The following is a 9,420-nucleotide window of genomic DNA, read 5'->3' on the forward strand; positions in this document are numbered from 1 at the left end:
TTCTCGTGCAAGCGCAGTGATTCGAGGAGAGAACAGACAGAGAGGGAGAGCTCTTTATGGAAGTACAGATAATTCTGCCGGTGTGTATATGGCGCCTACGTGCTACTGTGTGTAAGTAACAAGATTGAAGACAGAAAGGTCCTAGGGGCAAGATGACAGGAAAGGAGGAATAAATATATAATCGTTGTATATACAGGTGAGGTATTAAACGGAACGGCTGTGATGCAAACCACTTTAGAGTCAATTATGCTAAAGTCCTCGAGGAACATGAAAAGAAATTTTAAAATTTGGCGTTGCTGTGAAGGAAACGGCATAGAACCAAGCATTTTCCCAGTACTCGGGAAGTTGAGCACATTCTTCTGTAGAGACTTCTTTATTCTCTGTATCTCTCGCTTAAAATCAAGGCTTCTGCATCATGGCTTTTCTCGTAACCTTAAGACACTTTATCATCCACTTCGCAATGTGCCACCTTGGTTTGGCCACCAACCCATAATGTTATAACTGTGATGCATTAGAACAGATACGTGTCTGTGCTCTACTGAAGGGTTTCCAGTGCGCAAGTAAGCCCATTTACTTGGGAAAACCCGAGGAAAAAGAGCGTCCATACATACCGTATTCTTGTACTCCCTAGAGTAGAGTTTTAGGGCACGCAAGCGTAATCTCGGCGTCAGTTATGACATGTGGTCACAGCCAGCAAAATGATTAAGGGTTTGGTTACGTCACAACTGATGGCGAGTAAACACTGGCGACAAGCGTGCAATAAGACAAGCCGGACGCTATTGTGGTCGTTGCTTTGGCATGACCCGGCACAAGATGGCTGCCGTCTGTAGACTTGAAAATTTTTGAACTTGTTTTATTCGCACGCACACGCACACACATACAGAGAGAGAGAGAGAGAGAGAGAGAAAGCCGTCCGCCAAAGAAGTGATCCTCAACAACGTGTAAAATACACTTCGAAATATCACAGGAGCGTAGAAACAATAAAACGCTTGTTATATACGGTGAGCTGCTTTTCCAAAGCGCCATTGTTTGCACAAAGAGCCAAACGAGCGTTTTCTCGTAGCGTGCTCGCTTGGCTGGCTCTCGAATCCCAGCGAGAGACGGAACTCATCTCGCAATGGAATTCCACCCCAGACTTCTCCTCTATCCTCTCTTGCCTCTAGTTTGTTCCGTTTTTTTTCTTCATTTTATTGTTTTAACTTCTTTCTGTCGGTGGCCTAAAGAAGGTATCGTCTTAGAGGACAAGACCTGCTCCGAGAGATGCTCGCGCTACTTATCTCGTTCATTTATCAGCTGCCCAGTTATCCAGGATTTTGCTTGTCTTTTTTTATCTATCCCGTCTTTTGGGACGTTCGTCGATTTTGCTCTTTTTCTTCCTTTGTTTCTTCCGTTCGCTGCTGAGTCCAAAATTCTCGTGTGTCTTTCTTCCAGTCGGAAGCACTTCTGCTGTTCTCTTACTCTTGATCTCCTAGAAACAGTTCCTTTCACCTAGTGAAGCACAATGGCCAGCTGAGGACCACGCGCCGATGATGAAGGCGATATTACGAAGGCAATACGGGAACAAACAGTCGATTCTTTCCAATAGAAAAGTATTGTATACGAACCTTGCCTATTGTGTTTATAGGTCCCCCATTTCCGCAGCATAAGGCGCGCGAAAACAGCAGGAACCTGCGCACAAGAGCGAACAGGAAGTACAGTGCTCGACGATTGAAATGCAATACTCAGAGGGCGTGGCTTCTGGCGGTGAGGGTGACGATAAGGGTGAGAGTATTTGTAAGATACGTTGACTACGGGTGCTGTCGCGGAACGATTCTATTTTTTATTCCAATGCTTTACGTGCTTTTTGCGCTTGGCCCGTGGTCCTCGCCACCAGCACGCACGCACTCGGACTATCGCGTTTAAATCACGGATCACTGTATATAAGTACTTTGGGTGTGGAAGGGGGCGATTGGAGATCTCTGTTCTGCGCCGTTCGTTCTGCGCCCGTTCTGGCGGCACACGTGATTTGCCGAAACCTGAAAAAACCACGACTCTGAGGGGCGTAGCCGTTTCTTTTTTTCGCTTGATCTTTTATTTTTTTAATGACGTCATACCGCGTAATAACGAGCATGTCGTCTGCTACAAACGAACGGAGTATTTCTAAATATCGTAGTTATGTCTACGCTCCGGTTTTTGGTCGAATGGTATCTCAAACACGTGCCTGATTGGTGCTTTGAAGAAATTTTCGCGTTATTTATTGCCCAGAAACATCATTGTATCGGCGCACGTGAATCGAATTATAGCATGGAGGATGACAGTAAGTCGAAAAGAGCCGTACCGATGGTGTTTGCTTGCCTCAACGTTTGGTATAAGCAATCGGTAGTAAGCCTAGCGAAGCGTAATACGACATGGAGGTAAGCTACCAGTGCCACTTTCTATACACACGCGGCACTCATATCGAACGCTAATAACCGTTCAGATGTAGGCCTCTTGGTTCGTTGTTCACTCCACTAAAAAATGTTTTGACACAAGAGCAGGCAACTTCAGACATTCTTCCCATGAACTAGCCAGCTTTTGTGACACCGGATCGTAAAACAGTTGACGAATGTAGCTTGAATTACTAGTTATACAAAATACTAATTACTAATTACCAATTATTAATCATACCATATACTAATTACGAAAACTAATTTTTAAAATGCAGTGCAGTTCGCCCTAAGTCGCGCAAGGCTGGGTCACAGCAGAGTTGAGGGTCACCAAGCTGGTACTGGCTTGGCTAGGCTTTTACCCTCTCACCTCTCTCTTTCCCACTCCTTGCTATAACTATATACATGGCTATGTTTGCTCTCTTTTCTTGCTCTCAGCTTTGTCATTCGAAGCCTGGATATTTACTACAGTCTTTCTCTCTTTCTCTATATTTCTTTCTCTGTCTGTCTTTCTCTTTCTGTGCTTGTTTGGTGGCCCATCAGAGTAATTACATCCCACGCCAGACAAATGGGCGCACGTGTCCTGGGAGCGAAGCAGAAGAGGAAGAAGAGGACGAAGACGCGCGTGCCTGTTGATGATGATGACAATTTTCTATCTGCGACACACGGCACACCTCGACCGCCACAGCTCTGCTGTAAAACTGCTGTCGTCAAAGAAAAATGCAAACCACCGATAGAACTAAACTTATATATTTAGATAATTTAATATTCAAGCTCCAAGTTCAGTTTGATTATGTATCATGATATATTTACTGCATAAACGGTGTTCCAAATACAGCCTCTTTCTGCTGTAAGCAATTCTAGGGTAACATAACGGTTATTCTAAACCGTTTAAGATACCCGCCTTTCCTCTCCTGTTTTCCTTCCTCCCAGTGAAGACTGCTCTCATATACACCTCATTAGCAGTGACACGTACAAAATTTTTGTTGGCGACCAGGGCGAAGCTGTCAGCTCAGGCCCACGGCATCCTGGACTAGCGACACCGCCTACATTGGACGACTCTGCCGTCGTCTCGCTGTAGTGAATAACGTTTATTCCTCCCCCGCCTCAAATAACTCAGATAGCGTAAAATATGATGCTCACACGCTGCCATAGATTAGTGGGTAACCTGCGGCGCTGGCGAGCACGAAGACGTGGGTCAGGTTCCCGGCCACGGCAGTCACATTTTGATGAGGGCGAAACGCAACACCCGTGTACTGAGATTTCGGTGCACGTTAATGAACCCTAGGTAGTAGAAATTTAATCCGAAATCCCCTGCTACGGCGTGCTTGATAACGATATCGTGGTTATGGCATGTAAAACACGTGAATTTACTTTGTTTTTACGAGACGCACAGTGAAATTGATGCATGATCAATGCATCGCGAAGTTAGGTAGAAGACGGCCGACTAATTCATGCTGGCTGCAGTAATGTTCACACCAGTAAAATAGCGCTAAAAATAAAAAACACATCTTTATTAAAACTGGTAAGTTACATGCTCTTAAAAGAGAAAATGCTTATCATGCTGATAAGAAAAAATCTGCTGTACAATTACCTTCTTTGTACGTGGCTTCTGAAAACGCTAGGAAATGATGTATTAACGTTGGGGCATTGTTAAGTACCAGCTGTCTGAGACGTTTGAGAATCAATAAGCTTTCCTGAACCCGCTTTCTTAATAACGTTACTCTGACAGCGCACCCAAACAACACAAATAAAGTATGGAAAAAAGCTTTATTCGTGAAATAAACAAAGTTATGAAATCGACAACTGAACGAAATCTCGTCTGGTCGGTAAGTATCGTTATGATAGAAATAGAAAAGAGAAAGATGTTGTTGTCGAAAAAATAATAACGTTCCGGCTCCCACCTGGAAACCTTGTTCCTGAATTTAGTGAACCTTACTGAACTTAGTAACATAGCCTCGGTCACTAACTTAGTGAAGAAGGCCTCAGCGTCGAAGGGGAAAAATTATTATTTGTCCAACAAAATTATTTTGGTCGGCATTTCGTTTTTACTAAACAAAGTTATGACGCAATGTCGAAATGCGTAACACAAAACAGTATTTGCCGGAGCTTGTTGGTTCATAGCGAACACTGGCTATCACAAGGACACTATAGCCAACACATTGCAAGCTAACACTAGCTAACACAAGGACACAGCGACGTCTTTGTCCATTTTCTTTTTTTGTCTCTCGTTTGAAGTTCCGCTGCTCAAACCAGTGCGTAACACAATTTCAATATTATATGGAGTTAATGTTTTTTTGCTGGTTTTTCAGGCATTCCGTTCCTTGGAAGATAAGTGGGCAACATCGCAAAGAGAAACGGCAAAGGTTGCCTTCGCTGAGGGCTCCGGTGAAATGTCACCTAGCGCATCCTGTATTCATGCGATGCACGTATCCAACCTGTTTGGCCTCGTAACTCAACGCCACGACGATGAGCACCAACAAACACCTGGCCTTGCTGCCCCGCATGCCCTTGAGCTGCCTATCTTGCCTTTCCTTAACTAAGACACGTGACGAGCCCAGGCCTTGCCGCTTTGATTTGTGATTTTGCCAATGCTGCTCAAACGTGAATGTCGCACGCGACCAACGGTCGTTGCTAAGCAACGGAACCACGAATGAAACCACTGTGTGTAAACGCCCATCTGCGAATTGTTCTGCAGGTTTAAGTGAGCTAATGAATTTTCTGCGTGGTGCAGTTTGGGTAGGCCGATATTTTGGGCAAAAGTGTAGCTTTATTAAATAATCATCACAGCTAAATTTCTTTCTTCTTTGGTTGGTTGCGGAAATAATTGCGGATTCTTGACTGCCGTTTCGCCAGCCAACGCAGCTTACGGCAGATGTGAGCCTAACTGTAGACGTAGCACTACACTAATAGTTGAAAAGCTGCCAGATTGCTTCAAATTGCTAGTCGTGATGATTACTGGCATGATTTGTCGACATCGATCTAATAGGGGCTGATGGCTGCATCTCGATATTGCGATTCTTTATTTATTTACATGGTTAGTTTTTTCCAGCTAAAAGTGTGCCAACATAAGTCCCTTATATTGTTGGTATGTTATAACTTTGTTACCTTAGTGTACGGCTTTTCACTGCCTTTCCTGGTGACACTGTAATTAACTGCTGTCTGACCGGTGTACAGTGTGGTTTCTGCACTGCGCTGCCAAGTACACAAGGCACATGGTAGCTTTCTTAACATGCTTTCTAGGGGCTTTTAATCCCACATGCCTGAAAGATGTACATAAACATGCTTGTAGGAAAAATAGTTAACGTCGAATGAAAACATGGTCTTCAGCATTTTTTTTCGCGATATTGCAAGATGAGACAAAAACAAAGTAGATTTAGACACGTTGATGCCGCTCAATTCCAAATTTTTTCAAGACCTTATTGACGCTTTTGCTTCGCTAAAGATTCCGTTGCTTTTTTGTGGAAAACAACATTAAAATAAGATTTTGGAGAAATACAGCAAGACACAAAGTAAAATGAGAAAGTTCAGGCGTGGCAATTCTCTGCTATTTTTGTATTGTGCTTACACGAGTGAGGCCTGTCATTCACGTCATTAGGGAAGTCTTAAATCCGATAATTGCGCTTCAATTAGCAACTCCGCTAAAAAGTCACGAGCAGTCAAGGCGTCAATGGGCAGTGGCTTGATCTACCGGGCTCAGTGACTCTCTTTGATGTCGACAGCAACGGGCTAGCTCTGCCACTACAAATGAATAAGAGAAAAGTACAGGCAAACATACAAAAAAAGAGTTGCGTGTAAGGAAATTATTACGTATAGCAACCCGAGCTGGTGAAAAGATCATGCGTTTTCTATCTATCTATCTATCTATCTATCTATCTATCTATCTATCTATCTATCTATCTATCTATCTATCTATCTATCTATCTATCTATCTATCTATCTATCTATCTATCTATCTATCTATCTATCTATCTATCTATCTATCTATCTATCTATCTATCTATCTATCTATCTATCTATCTATCTATCTATCTATCTATCTATCTATCTATCTATCTATCTATCTATCTATCTATCTATCTATCTATCTGTCTGTCTGTCTGTCTGTCTGTCTGTCTGTCTGTCTGTCTGTCTGTCTGTCTGTCTGTCTGTCTGTCTGTCTGTCTGTCTGTCTGTCTCATCTGAATAAACATTTCTTAAGCGTTGATGTTCAGCCTACGTCGCCGTGAGATAAAAAATAAATGCTATCTTCACACGTGACGTGACGAAAGAATAGTAATCAAAGAAAAAAGTACGTTTTCCTCGATGACGTCATACAATGATAAATTGGTGACATTCTTCCCTCGGCTATGTACAGCGTCAATTTTTATGAAAGGGAACACGGGAGCGCATGGCCTGCGCGCTCCGGCGGCTGCCGTAAGCTCCGTCAACCGTCAGCTAACGAAAGCTTGCCCGCTTTTGGTGTCATTTATTGGCTAACAAAATAACGAATCATGGCTGGTTGAGAAGCGCCTTTAGATAACGCTGCCTCTCGGCTCGCGTTAAGAGCAATTCCTGCAGCTCGCGCAGTGCTGGCGCGCCACGCTCGATTTGTTGACAGGTAGACGACGCGCTGCCTGCATCGCCCGTTACGCGAGCCGAGATGCAGCATTATCTAAAAGCGCTTCGCAACCGGCCATGACTTGTTATTTTGTTTGCCAATAGATGACGCCAAAGCGGGCGAGCTTTCGTTAGCTGTCGGTTGACGGAGCTGAAGGCAGCCGTCGCAGAGCGCAGGCCACGCGTTCGCGTGTTCCCTTTCATAAAAATTGACACTGTACATGTATTTTGCTTACAAAGTCAGATCCAATGATCCAATGTTGTGCACCACATTCCCAATAGTGGTGATTTCAGAGAGAGGAAAATAAGTTTTCTCTGATCGCTAGTTTTGTTGTTTTTATTTGTTACCGACGTTCCAAGAGACTATCAATGTATACGTATAGCTATTTGTGAACACGCTGTGTGAAAAAAGCGAAGGAAAGAAATAAGTTTCGCGGTACAAAAAAAAAAAGGAAAGCCGTTGCATAGACAGAAAGTTGCAAGGCGAAAAGAGGCCTTTAACGACGCTCTGATGACGCCAGTCGGTGATTTTTGTGCGGTTGCAGTTGAGGAATATCGACGCTTCTTTCACCATGTTTTGATGGATGGTTTCGATCATTAGAGACGGTCGATGCACAACAGCAGGCGTTGCTTAACGAACGTGCGCGCACGCCTACGGATGTGTCTCTGTGTGTGAGTATTCCTCTTTTTGCCCGCCTGTACGTGAAATATTGACATAGTTCATGGCTACTGGAATGCGAACAATAATTTAAAACAAAGAGCATAAATACAACAAGTTTCTAATGAATAAATAGGCCACAGGAAGCTTTTACAGCGGCGAGATACGATGTCAAGCTGGAATATGAAAGTGTATAGTTATATAGCTTTAAACGAAATAGTGTGTACTCATTTCTTGGCAACCCGGACTGTCTCGGGTAAGTCTGGAACGATAGGAAGTTGCACTAGTTGGTAGCGATTCATTGTACAACAAAAGAAGACATGCAGACACGCACATAACAGATGAGAAACAGCACGGCGTTCTTGCTGTCTGTTTGTCCTCCCTTATGACCGGGTCCGTATGGCTGGCTTTATCGTTTACGATGAATCCGGCTGTTGTATTAACGTGACTGTGGGGAGGGGCGACTTGCACAACTTATACAGAATGTACTTAATGAGAACTTGTTGTTGGGCGAGTTGGTGAGTACTTAACATCTTGATTATTGCGCTACGAAAGACGAACACATGAAAGACGATAGGACTGTCTTCTTTCATGTGTTCGTCTTTCGTAGCGCGAAAATCAAGATGTTATATACTGAATGTGTACATCCGTGAACTAAAAAAAAACACGTGAAGGAAATCTTGTTATGTTATAATTTCAACTTGCCCCTTTCGGTGCGGTGATGAAAAAGAATTCTAGAAGAAACTGAATTATTAGACCAAATAATACTCACCCTGGCGAGTAACGCCTGCGAACGGAGATTGCAGGGAACACGTTTTGCGTTAAAATTTATGCCAAAATTCTAATTTCCGGAAATAAAAAGAAAGACGAGAATTCAAGTATTCACGTTCAATATTCACTTTCGTTCCATAAAAAATCAATACTAAGACATCTTAGGCATAAAAAATTACAAAAAAATACGCGAGGAAGCAAGAAGCATTAAAACACAAGAAGTACTGCCGATCGGAGTACGAAGCTGTATCGCTATGATTGCCACCTCGAAGTATTCAATACATTCAAGTTTTTGTGCGTTTTTTCCTAATAGTTAGGACCTCAGAAGGCCACAAACAAAAATCGAGACAGTGGTGCAAGTATTTGTTTATGGATTTACAAAAAAGGTGTCAAATTAGGTCATCAGAGCTCGGTGGCTCTGAAATCAAAGAACGACTTCTTTATTCCGGTTTTTCTTTAAAGTCTGTGCCTGCGGATCGACATTTTATGCAATATCCGAAAATCTCAGAGCACGAATTGAGATCCTCACACAAATCAAATCAAATCAAATCAAATCAAATCAAACATCTTTACGAAAATACGGTGCTTTTTACCAACCTCGGCGTCTCCCATGACTTCAGTTAAGCTTGTTCTTTGTAGCTCCCAGCTCCGCAACAATGCCACAATGGCATTACTGATCGCAGTAAGGATCCTCGAAGAAATATTTCCCCTAGAATTAGCAGTTTTGGTTTCGTTCCCGAGGTGCTAGGGGAAATTTTGCATAGTGTCCTCAGTTGAGGACGCCAGGACAGAAAGGCTTAAATTATTCCCTTGAAAATTAACGCCGCCTATTTTTTAAATTATAGGCCAGTGCTTCTTCCAAAATGGAGTTTCTTGCCCTCGATTTGCAAAATGAGGTTCTGCCGGTTCCTTCTATTCCAGCGCATAGGAGGAAAGAAGCCTCGAGCAGCAGGAAAGAGCGCATTGTTCGCAATACTGTAGGCACAA

The sequence above is a fragment of the Rhipicephalus sanguineus genome, chromosome 5, assembly GCF_013339695.2.
Source record: "Rhipicephalus sanguineus isolate Rsan-2018 chromosome 5, BIME_Rsan_1.4, whole genome shotgun sequence".
NCBI classification, from domain to species: domain Eukaryota; kingdom Metazoa; phylum Arthropoda; class Arachnida; order Ixodida; family Ixodidae; genus Rhipicephalus; species Rhipicephalus sanguineus.